The sequence below is a fragment of the Lepisosteus platostomus genome, chromosome 8 (assembly GCF_059453375.1).
Source record: "Lepisosteus platostomus isolate fLepPlt1 chromosome 8, fLepPlt1.hap1, whole genome shotgun sequence".
In the NCBI taxonomy this organism is placed as follows: Eukaryota; Metazoa; Chordata; class Actinopteri; order Semionotiformes; family Lepisosteidae; genus Lepisosteus; species Lepisosteus platostomus.
The window spans coordinates 16,323,060-16,345,087 of NC_142618.1; the positions used below are offsets into that span (position 1 = coordinate 16,323,060).

The 22,028-nt window shown below is 40.0% G+C and overlaps 3 long non-coding RNA genes across 3 annotated transcripts; 1 reads left to right on the forward strand and 2 right to left on the reverse strand.

Annotated features, from left to right (window-relative positions):
- Positions 1 to 2,703: 2,703 nt before the first annotated feature.
- Positions 2,704 to 16,029, reverse strand: LOC148656794 (uncharacterized). Its single transcript, XR_015940822.1, has 3 exons — positions 15,878 to 16,029; positions 3,815 to 3,876; positions 2,704 to 3,454 (listed from the first exon to the last, which is right to left on the reverse strand). It is a non-coding gene; the product is annotated as an uncharacterized LOC148656794 (long non-coding RNA).
- LOC148656795 (uncharacterized) lies at positions 8,722 to 17,118 on the forward strand. The gene is made up of 3 exons (XR_015940821.1): positions 8,722 to 9,117; positions 13,597 to 13,670; positions 16,941 to 17,118. It is a non-coding gene; the product is annotated as an uncharacterized LOC148656795 (long non-coding RNA).
- LOC148656796 (uncharacterized) lies at positions 9,309 to 12,686 on the reverse strand. The gene is made up of 3 exons (XR_015940823.1): positions 12,600 to 12,686; positions 12,107 to 12,228; positions 9,309 to 10,059 (listed from the first exon to the last, which is right to left on the reverse strand). It is a non-coding gene; the product is annotated as an uncharacterized LOC148656796 (long non-coding RNA).
- Positions 17,119 to 22,028: the final 4,910 nt, after the last annotated feature.

Consider the following 22,028-nt stretch of genomic DNA (forward strand, 5'->3'; position numbering starts at 1 on the left):
GTAAAGTGATTTGAGTGGAGTGTCACACACTGACACAGACACACACTTGCACTCACACTCAGACCAGTGCCGACTTTCCCAGAAGTTAATTAACCTACCAGTATGACTTTGTGTCTTTCAGTTTAAGACAGGCATTCTGGTCTTGATTTGTATTAAAATGGCTTTTGGCATAATGCCAACGGTGATTGTTGTCTTTAGATAAACGCTATAGATTAACTTAATCTCACTTAGTCACACTGTCAGAGCAGGTGCCTGGAAAATTAGGCCCAGATTCTGCTCTTCCTTGTGCTAATAGGGGCGCTGCCCATAACTGCTTTATAAGACCACTTCAGACATCAGAACATGTTTTTTAATACTGTATGTAAGAGAAAGTGACACTTCGGCAGAAGGTGTTTGTCTCCGAGATGAAACAAGCTCAGTGACAGAGCGATTATATGCATAGATTGTGAAAAAGACTTTTGATGTTGCTGATGGTGAAATTCAAATATCCAATTTCTGAAAAATTACCAGTCTTTGGGTTCCTGAATATTTACATGAATTACAAAGGAAGTACAGAAAATCGGTATAACGTTCTAGATATTTCAGAAGTAACTACCCTTGAAAGTATGAATTCTCTTTACTTTTGTTTTTCTGTTCCTTTGCCATTACTTTTTATCTGTTGGTTATGGGCAATGCTCCATAAACTAAATCGTGGAGGTTTACTTGCAGTTCTGTATCTCGTGAAAATGAACAGAAACACAATCATGTTATTTCATCTTTCTTGGAAGAAGTGTTACTCACTTACTGTAAGCGCGGATCTAGGCAGTAACAGTTTATAACAGGATTGTTGTTCTGATGTACATAAAAGACCCACAAGCGCACTGAGAGTTCAGTGTCCTTGGGATGATACTATTGCTGAGAATATACAGCAAACAAAACATTTCCGACTTTGAAACGTATGCTTTGCTGTCTCGAACAGGCTCATCTTACATTTGATAGAGGGTGGGTCTGACAGCAAAATGAAAAAAAGAAAACTGCATCCTTCTTAAACACATAAGTATCTTTTTTGTGACAGTGTGCCTGATTACAATCAGGCCAGGGTAGGCGGACAACAAAGGTTAACAGTAAAATTCCAGCCAAACAAGTGCTGCATTACATTCTCTTTTAACATTAGTGTAGGTCCACCTACTGTATATCTTCAATTCATGCATATGTTCCCTTCCCTAGTTCAATTACAGCAAGAATCTTCAGTTCTTCCCATAATCTTCACACCAAATTAATGTTTTTTTTTTGTCAATTCACTTAAATAATAGCTGGTGTGTTTGAAAGTAAGATGTTCTCCTGTAAGATGTTCTCATGCGAGTGAATAGCGTTAGGCACATGGAAATGTTATGTTGCCAAAGGATGACAAAGCTCTTTACATACGGTAGAGGAGGAAACCCACCTCACTCACAGCTGAGGAGCAGCACTGTGGGAGGACACATGGCAGACAAAGCTGGACAGGTGAGAAACTACTTCAGCAGTTGAATGAAGAGGTGCTTTAAGTAACTGGATTGGGAACCCACAGAGTGGAATCGGACATGACGGTTAACACCCCTGTTCTTACGAAGAGGGGGCTGGAATCCACAAACTAAGCTGGAAAGACCTTGGCTTGTCCATACTGGGGTATTAGATTTGGAAATTCTGGACCAGACGGAAGACTGACACCTAATGGTCCAGCAGCAGCACGTACAGCAGCCAGATATGGTGGGAGTATGTGTGTCTGTGTCTGTGATGCACTGGTGTTCAATCTGGGGGGCACTCCGCCTTGCGCCTGGTGCTTGGCCCCCCTGTGACCCCGCATTGGATAAAGCCGTTGGCAAATGATGGATGGATGCCCCATCCCAATATTGACAAAGCCCATCCCTGTTTAGATTCTGAGATATGATGAGATCGGGCTAGAAGTTGCTAATTCTACAGCCGTCTGTTTTGACGACTCTGATAATTGTTGCTAGAAACTAGAAAACTACTGTAGCTTCTCTCGTAAATGCTTGATCCCCACCGTGATGATTCGGAATTATCAAGCTATGGTTTTAGCTATTCCCACTCATCTGAAGATTTTAGGAGATAACGCGAGACATCGGGAATATAATCAGCAGAAACAGACATGAGTAAGAAACCACAACTGCTGTTTTTATTATTCATCAGCTTAAGATGAACAGTGCATTTTCTCTTGGGAATGCAGATAAAACCCACCCCTTCACCACTACAATTAAAATGGAAAATGCTGTGATCTTTTAAAAACAATCTTGAACTGTTGGATCTATATGTGTGTTGTCTCTTTTGAAGGAGGAAAAACTTGGGTATTTTGCAGTGGGAAGAAAAGTGCTTCATAAGCAGTCTTGCGAGTTTTTCATCATGAAGACCTTTTTCTGTTTCAAGGTTTAGAGGTCTAGTGTTTATCTAACCGTACCATACACAAGCAGTGACCTCTGTGTCCTGGCTTCAGGAATTTCGACAATTTAAAGCTGTTTAGGGTAGTGGAGGAGGAGGTGGACAAATCGTGATGAGTTCCTGCAATCGGTTCACAGGCAGATAGGAGTGAGAACCTTTGTCAAGTGTCTTGAGTGTGAAAGCTTTTTGTGTGAGTCATTGGTACAATAATAATCCATCTAAAATGCAATACTAAATTAATCCCACTCTGCTATCAATAGGAAATGACAGAACAATAGGTTACTGGTGAAAACATATTTTATAGATGCGATTGTGTACAATACAAACTTACAGAGAGTTTGCACATGAACATAGAAAGTTTTGGCGCAGCACAACAATTTGAGGCAATGTAGTGGATTTTGTCAGCACTCAAAAGGACGACTAAATAAGGATGCAAGGCTCGCTTGTAGTTTCAAATGGTAGCTTTGTTCATTAGCTTTTACAGATGCTTTGACAGCTATTTATAAACAATATAACCCCCTTTTCCCCCATCAATTTGTCTAAATCAGAACAAAAATTTTTACAGCAACGCCCTCTTATATGACTATTTTCACTAAACTCTTATGTAGCTTCATTCTACCTTTCTGACTAGTCAGAAATAATTAAAACCACAATGCACTGAATAGGGGCTTGCTATGTTAATAACAAGAATTTTTTAACTAGTTAGCTTGTTTTATGCTAACATTGTAAATGATTTTTTAAATAATTTATAGCCTAACAAAGCAACAAAAGCTCACTAACATTCATTTTTCTTTTCCCACTTAAACATAATTAGTACTAGTCATTTACAAACAGATGTCAAATGTCTTCAAGAGTGAGATGTGGAAGGTAAGTGCTTAGATACAAGCAACAAAATAGCAGGTCGAGTGAGAAATCACAAGCAAACAAAGAATTGAACCACAGCTGTTTTCTTCATTTTCGTAAACAGTGCCAAGGGCCTGGACTGGATGATGTCAGTATAGGAAGGTGACAATTAATCCTAGGACTAGTCTGGGAAATTAATCTGTGGAAACAAATGAAATGTATTTGCACTCGTCAGCAAGCAGCGTGGATGTTATGAAATGCCTGCAGACAAAAATTTGGCAAGAGCCTGTTAAGAGACGTGTTAAAACAGCCCTGCTCAGCTAAGGGTCTGTAGGATTTTTCTAGCTTTGGAGGAAGCACAACTCTCAATTGAAAGAGGAAATGGCTCTTCTGAAGTGTCTCAGTTAACGTTTCCGTTACACTGCTATTCTAACATAAAATGATGAAGATCTTTGTAGGAATTTTGCTATGAGTTGTGTTATTATTAGGCTTATGTTCATTTTACTTACAAATGTTATCTTGGAAAAAGTATTATGCATCGAAACTACTGCTTACTTACCTTAGAGAAATACCCGGCTCGAAAGAGAGAGAATCACAAGGCTAATGTTTTCCATAGTTCACCTGGAATGACAGGTTAACAACATTCAAAACCCTGCATTTAATCTGTCTTGTTGGGGCCGCCCTTGTAAAGGAGCAACTTTTCTACACCGTGGGAATTTGCCTTCTCTTTGTAGGAACCATGAGAAATCTAATGCTATGCCTTTAATTTAATCTCCTTACATTTCACCTCACCTGCAAAGAAACGTGACTGTTACTCACGTTGATCGCAAACCCTTTCATTCACACCCACATCACCCAGACACTGTCACTGTTCTTGCATGCTATGTGGTAAATTCTGATTTCCCTTGAAGATCTTTATTGTACATTTATTTATTGTATATTTATGTAACAGTCATTAAATTAATCTGGTTCTTATCTGAAAGCATCAGATTTTACGCCATTAAATCTCCAAAGTGGCTGCCAGACCCAAACTGGGCTGGCAAAAGGGATGTAGAAAATTAAATGAATCCAAAAACAGCGTTGTCCAATTTTCCTTATTTCAAAAGCTCACATTAATGTAGGGAGCAGCAGACTTTTGAATTCTCATTTCATATTAAAGTACCAAATACGAAAGTGAAACCAAAAACAACTTTCTTGAAGTGTAAGAAATAAGATGCAAAGTAAATGAGCAGTAAAATAAGAGTGGCCAGAACCTTGTAACATTTTCCAATATGAAATAAAATATTAAAATCAATTAGATACTATTGTATAATAGACTCTATGTACGGTAGTAATTTAGTGCTTTGGAGGTGTACAAGCAAAGTTAGAATCTTTAATACAATTTTATTCATACAGTATTAGATTTCACTGCAATTTTTGTTGTTGCTCTATGATTTGTTGCTATAATTTATACATTATATAAATTTCTATGTTTTTTCATATGCTTATTTAAATCCTATTTTAAATGGTTTTGACTTTTATATTATATAGAAAGGTAGTGCAAAATTTTTGCCTGAGTCTATGCTAATGTGGCCATATCACCCTGCAACTCACCCCTGGCTACCCACTGAAGCTCAGCAGGTGTGAGCCTGGTCTGTACCTGGATGGGAGACCTCCTGGGAAAAACTTAGGTTGCTGCTGGAAGAGGTGTTAGTGGGCCCAGCAGGGGGCAATCACCCTGCAGTCCAAGTGGGTCCTAATGCCCCAGTATAGTGACGGGGACACTATACTATAAAACAGCCGCTGTCCTTTGGATGAGACGTAAAAACCGAGGTCCGAGGTCCTTTAATGACCACAGAGAGTCACTCTGTGGTCATTAAAAATCCCAGGGCGTTTCTCTAAAAGAGTAGGGGTTTAACCCCGGGTTCCTGGCCAAATTTCCCATTGGCCCTTACCAATCATGGCCTCCTAATAATCCACCTCTATGGATTGGCTACATTACTCTGCTCTCCTCCCCACTGATATCTGATGTGAGGTGAGCGTTCTGGCGCACTATGGCTGCCGTCGCATCATCCAGGTGGATGCTGCACATTGGTGGTGGTGGAGGGAGTCCCCATTACCTGTACAGAGCTTTGAGTGGAGTGTCCAGAAAAGGGCTATATACTGTAAGTGTAAGCAATTATTATTATTAATGTCTAATTTTTCAAAATAAGAAAAGAACATTAGAATAAGAATAAATTCTTACACTTACAGTATATAGCTCTTCTGTGGACACTCCACTCAAAGCGCTTCACAGGGAATGGGGACTCCCCTCCACCTGGATGATGATGATTTCGAATTATTGCATAAGTTGTGATAGCCAGATTCAAGCCTGGTCATATTAACTACTGATAATATGGCATGAAAATTTCATGTTATATCAGACACAGGTGAGAGAACATACAGTAGGAGAGGATACACATGAGAGAAGGTAATTCAGTCCATTTTATTTCTTGGGGTGCTAGTAGCTAATTGATCAAAGGCTCTCTTTCATCTATTTTGTGAAAGAAACAGTTTTAGCGATATGGCTGGGAAGCCTGTACCATACACTTAAAATATTCCTAACATATTTTCTCTTTGGATATATGCCAGGACTGATTGTATCAGCATAACAGTGATCAAACTGTAGGCGCAGAATTTTGAAATGTGACACATTTACGACTATGACAAATGTGTCAAATGTTTGAGAAAAAACACTGAGATCAAATAGTTTAGAATGAACTTTTGCTTCCTGTCATTTTATTTTGACTTACTTTATAAAAAGGCGGATGCATTTTATTAACAGATTTCAAACAAGAAAACAAAACTAGTTGTTGGATTTGTTACTAAAGTAACAAATACAGTATGCTCCTAAATATTTTATAATCCCATAAGATATTAAAGCACAAGTATTTCCAGTTTAAATGCTTTTTCTTTGCACTTCCAGATCCATCTGGAATTCAATCTCCACCTGGTTAATCTATCGATAGTGCATTGACAGTAAGTGCTCCTAGCAGGGATCTCATCCTGGGTGACATGGCCTTGTGCACTAGTAACCCCACTGCAGAGCAGATGAGGTAGAGACATGAGAAACCGTTTCAGCTTTATGAAAGTCAGACAGCACAAGTCAACAGTAGGACACCTACTGGAAAAGTGCCATGAAAGCTGTGATGATTAACTAATGTTACCCGCTGCAGCATCACATCCATATTTACTACTAATAGTGCTTTCATTGAGTTTTTTGACCCACAGGGCTCCTAAAGCATATGGAGATATACTATATCCATAATTGAAGTGCTGCACCACCTGGGTAAGGTGCAGTTATCATCATGTGCCAACAGACAAACCATCCAGGAGATCGGGTAGAGCAATGAGAAATTGCTTAACCTGTTGAAATAAGGGACACAGCGGAGGAGTGCTGGAAGGGACTTTGTGGCCCTGTACAGCAGAAACCTGTTCCCTGAGCTCCAGCGCAGGACTGGACAACCGCAGTTTCAGAGCCAGGACAGGGGAAAGAGACATGGACAACAGCAAGCGGTAGGGCTTGGAGGGACTCTTTAATTGTGCAAATCTGGCCCCCAAATCCACTTGTTCTGATGAATAATGGACAAACACCTGATTGAGAAAGTTCTAATTCAAGGTACCTCTGATAATTTGTTAGAGTGTGTACTTATTGCGAAATGTTTTTTTTGTGAAATTAAGTTTATTTTGATAGGGGAATAAAATGTTTGGACTGTGGGAGGCAGCCAGAGCACCTGCAGGAAACCTATGTGAACACGCGGAGAACATACAAACTCCAGATGGATAGCACCCAGATCCAGGATTGAGCGCAGGGCCCCTGTGCTGTAAGCCAGCAATGCTAACCTCCTTGTCACCATACCACCCCTTCACAAAGCACCATAGGATCTTAATGGTGGTGTAGTCAGGATCTTGGTTAAAGTCCCCTCCAGAGGACAGAACATCCTACAGGACAGTGTCCCCAGTGACCACACTGGGGCAGTGGAGAGGTGGTCATGAAAGAGAGGGAAGACCTACAGTACAGTACCTGTTGGTCCACCAGCCCCACCTCTAGTCCATTAGGGAAGTGGTATGGGCTTGCTGAGCTTCGAAGACCTGATTGATCAGGTTGCATGATGTTAGCACTTTTGTGGGAAGTTTTATTAAGAACAACTATGCTGAAAACAATACTGTGTATTGCTGCACGCACATGCAAACTAAAATCCAGAAAGCTTATAAACAAATACAGGTGAGTCATAGAGCTAAATCTTAGGTGTGTGCTTTGGCCGGCTTCCAGTGGAGTCAAACCCATCTACTGTACATCTGCTGCATTAATGGGACTGCGTTCTCTGGCATTATTTCGCATCCTGTTTGATGAGAATGAAATGAGACTGGCTAAATCACTGCTTAGTAAAAGGGTGAGGTGCCTCCTCCTAATCAAAGCGTATTATTATCACTGAGATGAATAATGCATCATACAATAGATAAACCTGGCAAAGCAGCTAAAAGTGACAATGCCGCAAATTGTTTCAGACTGTCCTGTGTTAGCACTCTCATTAATTAAAGCAATATACTGTAGCAATAAAACACACAAAGTTGTAATATAGATTAATTCTCACAATTATATCATGATAAGGACTATCATGAGAGGTTATTATTCATGCCTACTGCTTTGAACAGTGAAATGAGAGATCACAGCACACATTGTAGTAAAGGTGGAATATGAACCAAGCCTGGACAGTAAAACATTAACCCACCAAAGGACTGGTACATGTTTCACTGTCTTTCTGCATTAGTTAAAATTAAACCAGAGAGAAGCAGAGGGAAGAGTAGCTTTAGAACACTAACAAATAGGTTTTCGGTACTCTAGTCACAAAACATTTTTGAAGAATTTAAGATTTTAACTTGACTTCAATTTCCAGTATTTAATTGCATTTCTCTGTATTTCCAAATTTGTGATCCTCCTCAGTGTCTGCTTAAATTGCTCCTTCCATACTATCCTCCTAAAAAAACAGGAGGTACAGTGTTTGATAAGACTTCAAAAAAACCAAATAGAAGTAATGACTACTTCTCTCCTGCAGAGCATAACTATTAAGCCCTCAGTGAGATTTTGATATCTAATTTTCCTCCTGTCTGCACAGCCTCGGGCCTTTCACACTAATCCGTATTTTTACCCTGTTTGGAACAGAGGGAGTTCACCATGTTGCACCCTTTGCTGAAAAAACAGACTGCTTTGCTAAAAGCCCAGAGAGAAGTGCGGTGTTAATAAATAATTTGACAAAACGAGAACTGTGTGCTTCCCCACCATTTTGGCCCTTATTTGTATTATCTGCAAATTTGCATTTTATACAAATTAAAACAAGCTCCCAGCATGTTAAAAATAAGAGAACATAGTTTGTTTTGGTGCCCTACAGTTTCAATGCTTCATATATTCTATATTCTACTGCTGGAAGCTTTAAAACTAAACCACTCCAAACGTCCACAAATCTCTGTATTAACAGATACATTTTGTAGGTTGTATCATTCTTATTGTTTTTTTCCCCACTGCATGTACAAAAATGTTATGTTCCTCATCTGTCATTGAGTAATTCGCACAGTCTAGAGCCTTTTTTACGTTATCTTCTTTCAGGAACCCTTGGTGTACATTTCGGTTGTGGGGGTTGCCATGGCGATGTTATCTGTGGCGCTTAAAGACTTTGTGCTCTTGACGGGCGGAGCAGAAGGCAGAGAGGAATGCGAGTGAAACCTGCTCAGGGGCAGCCCTGGGTGTGTCTGCGGAACTACAGACAGACCAGAAAGAACAGGACTGCGCCGCCACGCCCTGTTCCACCTTTTCGATTCGCTTTAAACCCAAACCAGCGGAGCAGAGTGAGTCACATTGTTTCAAGGCTTTCTCTGTGTTGGCTTTTTTAAAAAGGGAAAATATAGCCGTGGTAATTTAAAGAGGTCATGCCATTTAATGCAATTTACTTAAACCAAAACGCACCTTTCAGTTTGTTTGAGGAATCACGGAAAACATTAAAACTGACATAGGACACTTATATTGATAATGTACTGTATATTGTTTGCATATATTTTTAAAATGCACTACATTTGTTTAGACTGTTCTAAAAAACAGTCATGAGACATACATTCAGCTGTCAAACAGAAGCTTTATTTCAATTGAATTCTTCTAACCAGACTCAAATGAGATGAACCCACAAGATATATATTTATATTCCAAGTGCATCCCTGAACTACCCCAGACACATTCATCGAGATAAGGTTCAGCCCAATCTTCAAGCTTTACTCTCTCAGCTTCAGTTTGTGGCATTGTTGTGTCTTAAATTATTGGCATCGAGATTCAACACATCTTTTACCTGAAATTCCCCCCCCAAAAAGCATTCCTTTTCTTCAGAAGAAACATTACTGCAACGTCTGCCAATAAGAAGAAATACAGCTGCAAACAGCAAGGACCAGGGACAAAGCTCCCTCATGACCACCCTGTTCAAGTGTGTTTACCAGTTTTCACATTCATTGGTTGACAGATTTTAGCTGTGAATGCATACCGTATGTGTGCTTCTACCTAATCCAATAGTCCTGCTGAATGATAAATTCTCAAGATCCATCAATCCTGAAATTCCAGAGTATTACTCCGTATAAATGCAGTGCAAGATCGTGCCTGCTATGCAAAACGACAATACAAAAACATGCCGCACAGTGGCCTGGCAGTCAGTGCTGTGATTCCAGCCTGGGGTGCCTCCTGTGTGGAGTGTGCGTGTTCTCCCGTGTTTGTCTGGGTTTTCTGCAGGTGTCCCACCTTCCTTCCACCTGCGAAAGACATGCTGGTCAGGAATAATGAGCTATTGTAAAAGATCTTTCTCCACATGCCTGCAATGCCCCAGTGTCTCATCCAGAATGATGACTCTTACCCAAACTCTGACCTTAGCCTCTGCACCCTGTGCTTCTGGGATATCCTCCATGTTTTTACGCTCACCAAGAACATGCAGCTTTCTTGAAAATGGATGAATAGAAACAAACTTCGAAAGGAAAAACACAAACTCAAAATTAATTGCTCCCTACACTCAAACTTTATAGCTCCCTACTGTTCTGGACTTCAATGGACAATATTGTAAGTTACAAGTCCCAAAACTCCTTGAAAATGAGTTTCACAGAAGAAACATTAGAACGTATAGTAATGTCCTTATGTATTTTAAAAGTTCAGCATGGGCCCCAAATTGTGTTGATCATTTAGACTGGCTATTCCACACAAAGAACTTCAGACAGTTTTGTACCGGTTTGTAATGCTTTGTGAGTTTTTCTGCAGAGTTATCAATTTTACATGACCTCAGTATTAGACATAAAACAACAGGTGTAATACTGAGGTAATGTCTAATACTGAGAACAGTACTAGACATAAGAAGAATGAGAATCATGTTGTAGTTGTGACAATGACTCATGACTTGTCATGCTTTGAAAACAGAGACATGGGCAGGTTATTTGCACAAGAGGACACAGTGACCCTCTGCTGGGCGTAGACAGAGCTTGGAGACCTGTTCACGTCCTGTAATGTTTGCAAGGGCACTGTGCTGATGTTGTATTGATTTGCTCTGGCCTGTGAGTTGCAGGAGCCATGGTAGTTGAGTCGGCAGGGGCATCTGGCTCCTGCATGGAAGGCCCTGGGTTCGATCCCAGGTAGGGGCAAGCAATGGAGCTTGGTCTAATTCCTTCCAGATGTCTCCCAGGTCCACTCAGCCTGCTTTCCAAATGAGTACTGGGGGTCAATCCTTCTGGAGGTAAGAGGCTGGCCAGAGAGTGATGCTGACCACATCATGATCATCATCCCTCCTCTAGAGGGCGCTCCCAGCTCTTGTGTTTTAGTTTCAATATCACGTACACCTCTCCCTGGACTCACCGGTATTCTTTAAACCTGGTGCTCCGGAAGCTCGGGGCTCTGCATTGGAAGACGGATGCCCGGAAGCCCACCGATCATCAAGTCGCCCTGCGTCCGCAGCTTGAAGGCATAGGCTTCCGATTGGCGTCCTGACCCAGCTGAGTCCGGGGCTCGGAGCGCCTGGCCTCGTCACTCCGTTTTTAATTTCCTAGTCCCATGCCCCTGTTTTTTAATCGTCTTGTCTTGAATGGATCACCTGGTTTGGGATTTTGGACCGCGCTCCGGATTTCCCCACTTGAACTGTTTTTGGACTTGTTTGCCTGCTCCCCCCTTGCACCTGATCAGTGTCGGCACCGGCTCCTGTTCACTATCCCTTCCATTCCTGACCCTGTTTTCCCTGTAGCCCTTCTCCAGTCACTTCCGGATTATGCCAGCTGCATAGGGTCCTAAACTACGGACTTCACTGGAGTCAGGACCGGCTCCCGTTACGCACTTCTAGTGTTGAATGGTTGAGAAAAATGGTGGCCCTTGCCCCCCATTCCTCCAGGGGCCTTTATGACCTGAAAAGGGGACCTGACCTCCCTGTCTGTGGGTTGCATGATGGTGGGAAAGGCTGCAGGCTCTTTGCAGTTGACTGAGTCTCAGAGCACTGTGGTTTTTTTGGGCAGACATAAGGTAAAGGTGAGGAGCTTTGCAATCAAAGGGCGCTTTGTGAGCAGAGATCCCAAGAGAATCCTTCCGTCTAGGACAAAAAAAAAAAAACAGCTCCACATAATATAGCGCAAGGTCACTAGCCCCTTCTGTCATTAATATAATAACACAAGTAATAATCCAGAAGAAAATAATTCCAGAATCATAACTGGAGTGATACATTTGCAGACTTGAAATTACAGACTCTTGCCATTGCCTCTCATGCCGGAAGGACAAATGTATGTTCAAACATTTTTACTGTTTTTAGAAAAAGAAGAGTGGTGAGACACTTACTGTAGCTCTCTCATGTTAGCAAACTGCAGCTTTCTCTTAAAATCCACAGGAATGAGCTCTTCAGCAATATTGTTCACTAAACCTCAATAGCAGATATGTCCTCTGTGACCTCTCTATAATACCTGAAGTAACAGACAATAAGCAACACCCAGACTAATCAAGAAATAGTTGCACTAAGACGTAACCTAATAATAGAAACTTCTATTATTTGGGAACTGAATCTGATTCTGTAAATAACTGGTAATGAGAAAGATAATACAAGTATAGAACAGTGATTGCTCTTAGGGTTACAGCAAGATTCCAGTCTCCTGGTTCTGGGGGAGTTTGCAAAAACAAGAGCAAGCAATGTCACTTAATTTAATTGCAGTTATTCTGATGTTAGATTATATTAAATTTAAGCTACAGTAATGTAATGCAAGAGTTTTCCTACTTGTAATACCAGAATGTTTAATGTTCTTATTCCGTGCGTGTTTTTATCTGGTAAAAGGCTCACCCATCCTCATTACTGAAGAAACCACGATGAGCTCTCCAGTGGACAAGAGAGTACACGACTCTGAATGGCCCGTCAGCTATGAGTCCAAAAGCTTACCCTCTATGCTGTACCACCCCCTATTCACTTGCACTTGATAGTTACGTCTATTTTTAAAGATATTAAATGTTAAAATAACCCTCCCCCTACCTCATGACGCAGCAGGCCAGTGTTATCTGTCGGTATAGGAATGCACGGCCTCAGACATTCATTCTGGAGTGCAGATACGACACGCTGCTATGCAAAAGTATTCTGGCCCTTACAACAGGCCCCCATTTTATGAAAATACAAAACATTGCATCCACATTTAAAAATATTTTGTTCAAAACCCGAATGCTCCAATTGAAGAATTTCAGGGTCAAGATAATTTACAGTTACTGTAAGCAAAAACAAAAGATAACAAACTGAAACAGACCTAGAAACTCAACGTTTGGCAGCAATTACAACTGCGAGTCTATTTGACCAAGTCTCTACTAACGCTGCCTATCAGTTTGGTGTGATATTTGCCCATTCATTTTAAGTAATACTAAACTTTGGGTTTTTGCATTATTGAAACATGCCAGTGCTCAAGATCAAGCTCTAATTATACAAACAACTTCGTCGTGAAAAGGTGGGACACTGTGTGCATTTGTTCATTTCTTTTAAATTGAACATGGCATTCGAGAATGCAATTTTTTTCAGAAGGGAGACATATTAAAGAGAGAACCTTACGCAGATATTATGGTATGCTTGTATGATAGGTAACATAAGCATAAGCCTCAAATAAACCATTTCTGAATGCATGGATGGATTATATTATATGGATACATATATGGATTACTGAATGTTGCTGGTATGAGTGTCGCATCTTCTGTAGTTAGATGTGAAAACATGAACGCGTTTCAAAACAAGTACTGCATGCTCTTGGAATGCGGGACGTACTCCTGTTCTCTGCATGTAACAAAATGTTCTCTTCTCACAGTATATAATTTCCAATGGATGCCACTCTCGAGTGCAATGACAAGTAATTCATACCGATGATGAAATAAGCCCAGAGTAAGTAAACGTTAAACAAGGTCATGTACTGTAGAATTCAAAGCCCACATGGTCTGTTTCATTTACTGTGATATTTACTTGTAAAACCTTGATATCACAGAGGATTGTTTCCAGCTAAAGTATATAAGTATTTCTTTCTGTGATTCCTTTTTTAGAAATCTACCAATGTAACATCTTTGATGGAAAAATACATCCCAGAAATAGGTTAATACTGTAATTTTAAAATTATTTTCTTAACATAAATTTGTCTGTTGGAGAGGTTGTGTGAATAAATCAGGCTGCAAAGTGACATGTTAGAAATGTTACATTTTGGGGAGGAAGGAAGAAAGAAAGATGTTATTAAGTACTAGAAATAGGTCTTTTCCTATTTGTCCAATTATTCTATACTCCCTGTTTACATTTATTTCTCTTGCTAGACAATCACTCTGGTACCTGCTGAAATATGTTTTAAAAAGTAAAAAAGTAACAGGAGAAAAAAAAAAACAGGCACTCAAGACATTTCCACAACATAATATTTAGCTGTAGTACAGAATTAGAGAAGTGGAATATCTCATAAACAAGTTAGTTAGGTGATCTAAATTAGGAATTGTTGAGCACTCATTGGCAGGTCTCTTTAAACATGTTCTCAGTTATGTTGTTAGTGTTGATTCTAGTGTACTTCAAGCCATGACCTGCAGTTTTCCCATCATTTTTAGGCATCTCTAATTATAGGATTCCTATTAAAATTGTCAATCTTTATTCCCACAAGAAGAACACAAGGTTAGTAAATGGTTGTCAGTAAACACCCATTCTCTCTTGAACTGTAGTCTTTCAAATCCATCAGGAGAAACCATTGTAATATGAGCAGAACTTCGAATTAGTACAGGAATGTTTTTTTAATCCTTAATTACTGAAGTATACAATAAATACGTTTCCAGCATATTCACAATAAGGACAAAAAAATTAACTACTATCTCCTACACAAATACTGATAGTAATTTGTGCTCAGACTGAAGCATCAAACATTTTTGTTTATAATTTATAAATAGGAGAAAAAAGTGCTGTTTTTAGTTTTTTTTCTGCTTATTAACAACAGGTGGCACCAAAGCAATTTCACTGGTATGCTATTCCCTGAAAAAACAGCCTTTCCAAATTCTCATTGCAGTAAGGCCTTGTTTACTCTTGTGAGGAAGTGATAAAAGACACAGGAGACATTTATCTTTCTCCGAGTGTGATGTCAAAAGAGTGCCAATTGTTTCCTGTTGATTCCAGTTAAACCTGTACAGCTACAAGTGGTTGTGGTGAAGTAGTCATACACATTTTCTAAGATGCACGCAAGAAATACTGACTCTTGATTTTATTTCTCATTGTAGGAAATAAACACACAATACTGCTTTGTAATGTCATTGTACATGTTGGGGGAAAAAAGTGACAAGGCAACCATAATAATAAAACACACATAAATAAAGTACAGCACAATACAATCAAAAGTAATGATAGGAAATGATTTACAGTACTGTATGTACTGTATATAGTACAAGTAGAGAGCAATTCCATGAGGAAAAGTAAAACGTTGCAACCATGGAGCTTTCTTCAGCTGTGCTTTGACTCTGAAAATGGCTCCATAGCCAAGATGTAATGTTTATCTTTTTATCTTTGCATTACCCAACATAGGATTCACCTTTACTCCTTCCCCTTCTGAAACACACTGTATATACCGTATACATTGTTCAAAGTACAGTCTACGATATCCATGCAAGGTGCAATCAAAAGCATTGAACAGATGAGCCTGGTCTTAGCTCTTTGCTTTTGTTCAATTTTGCCCTAAGATTATTATTGCGATGGTGTCAATATGCGTACTTGGATATGGCTTCGACCTGTCCTTTGTAGAGCGGCTCAGGTACAGCTGCCTTGAAAGCAGCTCTTGTCAGCTAAATGTTTCCCACTGGGTGTCTGCTGTTCACAATCAGGAATGACTCGTTTACTGGGCTGCGTACCTAAAGCGGATTTGATTTCACAGCCGACTTCAGTCCCTGGCGGGGCGTGCAAGGCGGTGACTAATGGCGCCACACCCGTGTTGGGAAATGCGGCTGCCAAGGGCTGTCAAGAAGGACGATGTGACGCCCCCCTTGGCACTTAACGTCCATGCCAGTTTAATTCGGAAACCACTGCTGTGGTTAAAGGCTAAATTCTAAACGTGAGCTCATATGGAAAACACACCTGCTTACCTTCTTCTCCACAATGTTGAGTGCTGGCTCCCTGCACAGCGCGACCCTCGCCAGGCTCTTGCAGTCACGAAACGCGTGCGGGGGAAGGCTCTCATTGTGTGCAGGGAAAAATCACTCTGGCCTGCGAGAGGCCTCCTGCAGCACACTCTCATCCCCCCCAAGAGGCCTCAAGGTGACAGCGAAAGAGATTTCCGGACATGGAAAATATTTTCTAACTTTCTTTTCACTGTTGAGTAAATTTGAGAAGTATGTCTCTGTACTGTCCAATTTTGTTCCTCTGAATACCCTCAGACTATATGTATATTTTTAAAATTTCAAAACACCAAAACGTGAGATCAGCACATTGCCGAGTTGGCTCCTCAGCTCACCTGGCGCAACCGTGCAAGTAAAAACACGCCGTCTGGAAAGACACCCTGAAACGCAGACCACACCCTGCAGCCCATTGTGTGTCTGGGGTGACGCAAGGGGTTGTGGTCCTGCTCGGACCGGGGGTAACAGCCTGGCGACATGAGGCCAGATCCCGTGCTAGTGAAAGAGAGGGCCGTTGTTGAGGGTGGAGAAGGGTGTGAGCTGTACTCTTACAGAGGCAAGGGGATTTATCAGAGGCGCGGGCCGAGACTTGCCTTCTTTTCCAGCTAGCTTTTGTGAATTTCACGAGAAGTCTTATGTGGATTACAGCTGTAAAAATGCCAAAACATTACTTAAGCTCTTGCTCATACTTGAAAAATTAATGAAAAGTACAACAAACAATTTTAATTATTATTATTATTATTATTAAAAGCAGTAAGAAGAACATAGGAGACAAAAAAGGTTTGTTTCCTTTCCCAAAAATGTTCTCCTGTTTTTTTCCTAAAACACAACAATGCAATTCAAGAGAAAGAGATATTAATGACATATTCAGCATGCAATCTTCCTGAGTAATACTGCCTGTTCTAGCCAGTCATCCTACAGTTCCTGCGTAATTGCATGCTTTTTAACACTGAGGACAAACAACCGCTCTGGAAGCATTTACATGTGGAAAATCAGTTGATCTGATCTGATTCTCGTTTCACGGTTAATTTAGGATTTCCACAAATGGTGAGACGGTGTCAAAATGAAAACACCACAGCTGCAGCACTGGAAATGACCTGTCAATGACAGCCCTGGCACTATGGACATACTGTAGAGACCAAAGCCAGGTGACTCCTGTGCATCTGTAAAATAAAGTAAAATAAATATTCATACCCTGCAATGTATAAAAAGATTTATAGCTGAGTGGTTGGTATAGTAAGAGATCCAAGGAATTCCTTATTCTCTGGCACAGTTTTGGGTGAAGGGAGTAATAATTCAGGCACAGTATAGTTTACTGTGTGTATTGTATTAATAGCGACAACACGAACTAAACTACACACAATTTAAACATACAACGCACAAGTTATCCTATGTACAAATTCACAATAAAGTACTCTATGGACTTACAGTACATCCTAACCACCCAGAAAACCACAGCAGTTAAATATCTCTGTAAGCCCAGATGCCACTAAATGAATGGGAGCCTATCTCCCTATTCTAACAATGCACCCACAAACCAGGAGAGGCTGTTTTTACCAAGGGATCCCTTAACAACGTTCAAATACCTAGGCTGAGGTATTGACACCTGAAGAAGGCTCCACAGCTGAAACGCTGTGTTTCTTTTCTTCTCTTTTCAGAGTGGAATAAACCTTTTCTTGTTCCTCTGCTACCTAGCTACAATCTGGTCTTTCCAGGTGATCTGGAACAAAGAGCTCTTGCCTCTGATATTTTCCTGTCCTGTATCTGCCTGATACAGAGTCATATACTGTCTTCCCAGACACTTAATCATTTACACAAAACGTAATAAGCTGAGGTAAACATTACGATTGCTTTGATCACTGTATCTGACCTTCTACATCTTTGTCAAACATCCCTTTGATTTGAAGCTGGAGATGTTGACAGATTTGTAGAGACACTTCCTAGTCACCTATAGCTGTAATAACATTATAGAGTTCTGTCTGACTTTTACTGTATGTAAAGTTTTAACTTCTAGCATGCAGGATAGAAATAAAATAAATCCTTAAGTTTAATTCTTAAATTACGTGGTCTGAGAACTGGAGTAAAATTTGCAACAGTATTGCAAACTACTGAACAGATAATGCCTTTTAAAATTTCAATCAATTTCAGAGATTGCAACATGTCACTCAAAAGATTTGCTTGCAGCACTTACAGTAAGTGAGCATTTTTGCTTTATGAATATCCTTAACTATAGAAGAATCATATAAATCATTTGCCTTTTTCTACCACAATCATGTTTTATGACTTTCAAATGACTTTTAAATGAACTAATTTCTGTTCCAATTCAGACAATAAAGATATTTTTATGAAATGCTTGGTGGGAGACATGGTGGCACAATGGTTAACATTGTTGCCTCTCTGTGCTGGGGTCTTGGGGTCAATTCTGGACCTGGGGTGCTCTCTGTATGGAGTTTGTATGTTCTCCCCGTGTGCACATGGATTTCCTCTGGGCAGTCAGTCTACTCCCAAAGTCCAAAGACAAACTGCTTTGTTATTTGGCTCCTGGGAAAATGACCCTATTGTGACTGTGTTTGTGTCAGTCCACCCTGAGATGGACTGGCATGCTGTCCAGGGTGTATCCTGCCATGTGCTCATGGCTCGCTGGGATAGACTTTGGCTCCGCTGCGACCCTGAATTGGATGAAACAATTAGAAAATGGATGAAGGAATTAAAAACTGGTGAACTTTGTATTTGCAACAAGAGACTGCAAGGCTGAAGTGAAACTGTCCTTGAATTGTTCACACTGCACTTTCCAATGATCATAGCCGTCATGCATGAGTCAGCTCATACATCTGTTTTCAGAGATTAGTCTGTGTTCCATTATTTATACTGTATCTGAAAAGAAGATTTTCATGTCCAATACTCTATTTGTTTTTAAATGATATGCACATGCACTCACTATAAATACTGTACATACACACGCACACATGCACATTGTTTAAATGCATGATTAATGTTTCTCAGCCCTACCCTCTTGGAAACAGATGAAAATAAAAGAATGTCTTTGCTCTTAGCAAATGTTCCGCACATAGGTTTCAGTATCATTCACCAACTAATCGCATGACAGACATTTCAGGCAGCTTTCACTAATTAAAGCCATTAAATAACTTCTCATAAGAGGTAGGGCATAACAGATTTTTAAGTAACCAGAAAATATAAGAGCAACAACACATCAACACATCTTTAAGCACTGAGGACATTCATATTTTTAACTAAAAAAAACTGTATTTTAATATTTAGAATAAGAATTATGCTCAGAACAATATGAACTAAACCTGCCTAAGGAGACCAAAAGCATTCATGGGCATTGATTAAACTGATGATGAGAATGTCTTTTAACAGAAGAAGTCTCCACAGATGTTTTACTTGGGATTTATTTTGGAATAGTTATTGTAGATGAGGTAGATAGTTATTTTAAAACACTTAAGAAAATTCAGTGTATCATTTTACCATTTAGAAACAGAACTTACAAATGGCAAAGACAATTTAGATTTGATGTAATGTCTGTAGAACAAAGCTGAAATATCTTTATATAAGTGCATATGGTACATCTTTGCATTGTTGAGAGTCTCTATGAGCTTTGTACACACTTTCTGCTGAAGCTGCAATATTGTATTATAAGATGGACATAAGATGGCAGCTATGTGATTCTATACTGTTATATAGGAATGCGTGCCACCAACCTAACCAACTGTGTTAAAAGAAGTCATCTTTAGCCAATAGGGAATCAAGAAGACATGCGTGATTCTGGAACTCTGCCAATCTGATCAGCACAGGGAAGCGAGATAGATAACAGAAAAAATACTTAAGGACTGTTTTAGTTTAAGTACTTTAAGAAAAATACACCGTGTGTTTTGCTCCAATGCGCGTGAAATAAAAACTTCCTTAAACTCCCGAGACGGACTCCTCACTGTCTTTGACGGGGAAGCGGGAAAAATCTCTCCAGCCGCATGGATTTTATTTGTGCTGTAATCAACATTCTCACTTTATTCGAAAAATTGTTTAGTTGTGAAAAAAGACCCCGTGCACGTTACAAGGTTTAGGTCTTCGACCTGCACAACATATTCAGCGTCTTATTTTTGACGAGTGTGAACGCCCTGTGTGTTGAATGACCCTAGAGCAAAAATTCCATTTGTACTTGTTGTGCCTGCTGCAGACTCAGCTTCGTCCTTGCGATACCTACTGTACAGCAAGTTCTCAACAGTATTAACACTCAACTGTATTGTTCTTAGATACCTAGAGTGTAACCTGACGTACTGTACAATCAGATGTGCTTTGCAATGACTCTACACACCTTAAACCCTTTTTGTTTTGGAGTTGCCCGGGCAACAACACGAGTCTTAACCATCGGCACAGAGGTCAGTTTCACCCCTTACAACGTACAACAATATCGTTCAAGGCTTTAGTCTCGTTTCCTTTTGCTAATCCGCTCTAAAAAAAAAACTATTTTTAATGTATTATCGGCTATCAAAAAATGTATGAAAAAAACCATTAGCCTTAATTCACTTGCAAAGTACCAAAGCTCTTCACTGTCTTTATTTTCCACATCAGTTTTCCGATAATGAAATCGTAGATCCGCCGAGCCTGCTTTCACGTATAGTAGTTTTCAGTACCAAAACTAGATGGCATTGGTTCACAAATGTGGAACATGTGGGCTCTATGGATTTAAAATGATATTTTAAGCTTAAAGTATGCTAGAAAGCAGTATTTAAAATTTGTAAATCACTGACTTTTACGCACCCCGTATCTGTTTAGCACCTACAGTACACTCCATGCACATTAACCTGGCTTTTACTCCTTTTCCCTGACTCAGCCTATTTCACATGATAGTGACTCATTTGAAAGGCCCAGACAGGGGCTAAAATAATAAACACAGTTTAAAACAAAAACACCCAGTCTGACCTTATACGAAACATTGAGTTTATATGGATGGAGAATGTAAAATGATACTTTGATTGTCGTTAACATGACATTTTCAAAGCATGGCCTGTTTAAAATGAATCATATAGTGGCACTGGGGCTAAGGATCTGCACCTGTGGCTGGAAAGTTGCTGGTTCAAATCCTGTGACCGACAAAGGAATCCTGCGTTGAGCCCCTGAGCAAGGCCCTTAACCCCAGCTGCTCTGGGGGTGCTGTAAAAATGTCTGACCCTGTGCTCTGACCCCAAGCTTCTCTCTCCCTGTCTGTGTGTCTCATGGAGAGCAAGTTAGGGTATGTGGAAAGACAAATTCCTAATCCAAGAAACTGTAATTGGCCAATAAAGTGGTCTTATCTTATATTGGCCAAATACAGGAGTCCTATGATCTCAGACCAGATGGCATACTAAACCAGACTACTGCTGTAGAGAGATGTACAGCAACAGTCTAGAGACAGTTGCTCGCTCTATATCCCTGAGAACTATGGCAGCAGCTGGTTTTCATTCCAACAGCACTCCTAATGACTATTTTCCTAATTTGAGTTTTTAACTCTTTTCTCTTCGCAGTCCTGGGTTTCAGAAGTACCTTAATTTTACTGTTTTTTTTTTTACCAGGACACTGAGAAAAAAAAAAGAAATGTGTCTTAACTTAACTTACTGTAATTTAAAAAAACAAATGTTGTCAACTTTTTATCCACCCAAACAATTCCCAACAGGTTTGGAAACCGAAGATTTCCAAACACAGGTGCAAAACACTGTCGAGCTCGCCTATGGTCTATAAGGACAGCTAGCTCCGTTTGCATTCAATTTCTTAAATTCCAAAAACCTAACAACATGAGAAGGGTTACAAACAGTAGAAGACCTTTGGCCATCTAGGTAAATGATCTCATCTAGCTGTTCCTTGAAGAGAGCTGGGATTTAAGCTTCAACGACACGGCTAACTTGTTCTAGTCTTCTACTGCTCTTACATGTATGTCACGAAATGCCTCTGAGTCTTGAATGCTCTTCCCAAAGATGTTCACTCAGGCTTGTGTCCTCAGGCTTACAGTAAACCGGGTCTTTAAAACAAATCTCATTTATTAGGGACATTTTCTAATAGCAGTTGACTTAAGGGTTTGATTAGTCTTCGTCATTTTGAACTCAGGCGTATCACCTGGAACTCAGGA